This window comes from Sus scrofa, chromosome 1 (assembly GCF_054392235.1).
Source record: "Sus scrofa isolate SSC_HxYL_T2T_F1_AM1 chromosome 1, Sscrofa_HxYL_maternal_Yorkshire_Landrace_v2.0, whole genome shotgun sequence".
Lineage (NCBI taxonomy): Eukaryota > Metazoa > Chordata > Mammalia > Artiodactyla > Suidae > Sus > Sus scrofa.
Genome location: NC_139383.1, coordinates 101,568,961 through 101,571,205, shown reverse-complemented (window position 1 = coordinate 101,571,205; position 2,245 = coordinate 101,568,961). Strand labels below are relative to the sequence as shown.

General features: G+C 36.0%; 1 pseudogene; it reads right to left on the bottom strand.

The window, feature by feature from the left end:
• Positions 1–606: 606 nt before the first annotated feature.
• Positions 607–1,526, bottom strand: LOC146406248 (olfactory receptor 4C16-like; annotated as a pseudogene).
• Between the last annotated feature and the right edge of the window lie 719 nt (positions 1,527–2,245).

Sequence of the window (2,245 nt, the reverse complement as noted above, 5' to 3'; positions counted from 1 at the left end):
GCCCATTTTTCCATTGGGTTGTTGGCTTTTTTGCTGTTGAGTTTTATATGTTGTTTGTATATTTTAGCTGTGTAGCACTGGGAATTATGTCTAATCACTTATGATGGAGCATGATAATGTGAGAAAAAAGAATGTATACATGTATGTGTAACTGGGTCACCATGCTGTACTGTAGAAAAAAAAATGTTTTGGGGAAATAACAATTGATTACAATTTTAAAAAATTGAAAAAATAAAAAATAAAATTAAAAAAAACTAATTCCAGAGAAAAAGTGTAAATAACTATAAACAGAGAAGACCAGAAGTCAACATGGGGTCAGGAAAAACAGATCAAAACCACCATTAGGCAGGCAAGAGGGGCAGAGACACAGTAGTGAAAAACATCCAAGGAAATGGATCTGCATTCCTGTTGATACCTGGTGCTGTCTAATTCTCTACATAAAATTGAATGGACACTAATCAGGCTATGTGTTTACAGTGTTTATTTTCCTGAAGGAAACTAATACCAATTCCTATGAAAGGATTATATTAACACCACATTATGAAATGTTATTCTCTAGGGATTTTGAGCTCAATCTAAACTATGAAGAAAACTTTGAAACTTCACTCATCTTTTGACATCTGAGATCAGCTTCTTGCTCCATAGCATCCTCATGGCATTTTTCACTTCTGCATCCTCAGTGTATAAATCAGAGAGTTGATCAAAGGTGTTCCAATTGTATAAAGCACAGCTATCATCTTATCCGTGGAGAAGTAGTTGCAGGGCATGTGTATATAAATATGCAAGGACCAAAGAACAAGATGACCACCATGATGTGGGATATACAGGTGGAGAGGGCTTTTTTCCTCCCTTCTGCACTGTGGTCTCTCAAAGAATACAAGATGATGACATAGGAGAACATCAGCATGACAAAACTCACTGTACAGATGGCCCCACTGTTGGACACTAAGGGTAGGATGGTCACGTAGATGTCTGCACAGGCAAGTTCAGCAAAGACTCCAGGAAACAAAAACAGTGATCGATCACATTGGGACCTCAGAAAGGTAAATTCAAGGCTAGAAAATCCTGAGGTGAATAATGCACAAAGGATCTGACCCAGCCCACAGGCATCAGCACACCACAGACTCGGTGGCTTATGGTGGTCGTGTAGCACAGGGGCTTACAGATGGCCACATAGCGGTCAACAGCCATGAGGATAAAGATGAAGATCTCCAGGTAGCCAAATACATTGGATGAAAAGGCTTGGATCATGCTCTCACTGAAAGATAGTGGTCTTCTTCATGAGGGCATCCACAATCATTCTATGGGCTGTAGAAGTAGAGAGGATGGTATCAAATAAGGATAAGTGGAAAAGGAAGAAATGCATTCGACTCTCAGCTGGTCTTGATGGTAGTAATAATGAGCAGGTTCCCCAGTAATGTCCCCAAACAGAAAATCAAGAAAGTGACAAACATGATTTTCTTCCTAAGAGGATCCTCTGCCAACCCAAGTAGAATGAACTCAGTCACATTACTGTTCAGCTGCATGATTTCATAAATGAGGAGAAAGGATGAGTGAAATGGATTATCTGCAAAAAAATAAATTACTGTATGTTGTGATATATGATATTAGGAAATATTTTAAGTAAATTTTGCTTATTTATTATTTGCTTATTTATTAGGTATATTCTAGATGTGGCTTCCTAATAATGTATATTCTTAATAATAACACTTTGTTCCTCAATTTGTAATGAGCATTTCATAGGGTCATTATGAGTCTCATATAAGCTTGTGAATATTAAACTTTCCTATAAAACTATTTATACACAATCCCTTGTTAGATTTGACATGATTGTGATTAATTCTGTGCCTACATAGTTACTGCATATGGCCCCATTTTGTTATTTCCTTTGTTATCTTTTGGCCATATTCAGTAAGTGCTGAATGGGACATGTTTTGCATTGTGTATCTCTCATCATTTAGTATATATTTTACTGCCCTTCTTGGTTTGTGATATAATGTCATACACCAATATTAGCACCTTCAAGAATATCTTATTTATACATTCATTTATACTTTTTATATTTGTTATATATATTTATTAAATAGTTTGTTATTTATAAATATAGATATGCTTTATATCTTCAGTACAAACTGTCTCCCAGCTACTCCACCTTGAAAAGAGGAAAGACATATTGCCTTCAAACAACCTATTGCACCTTTACACATGTTTATGTTTAATCCTTGACATATATGATGAACAGGAG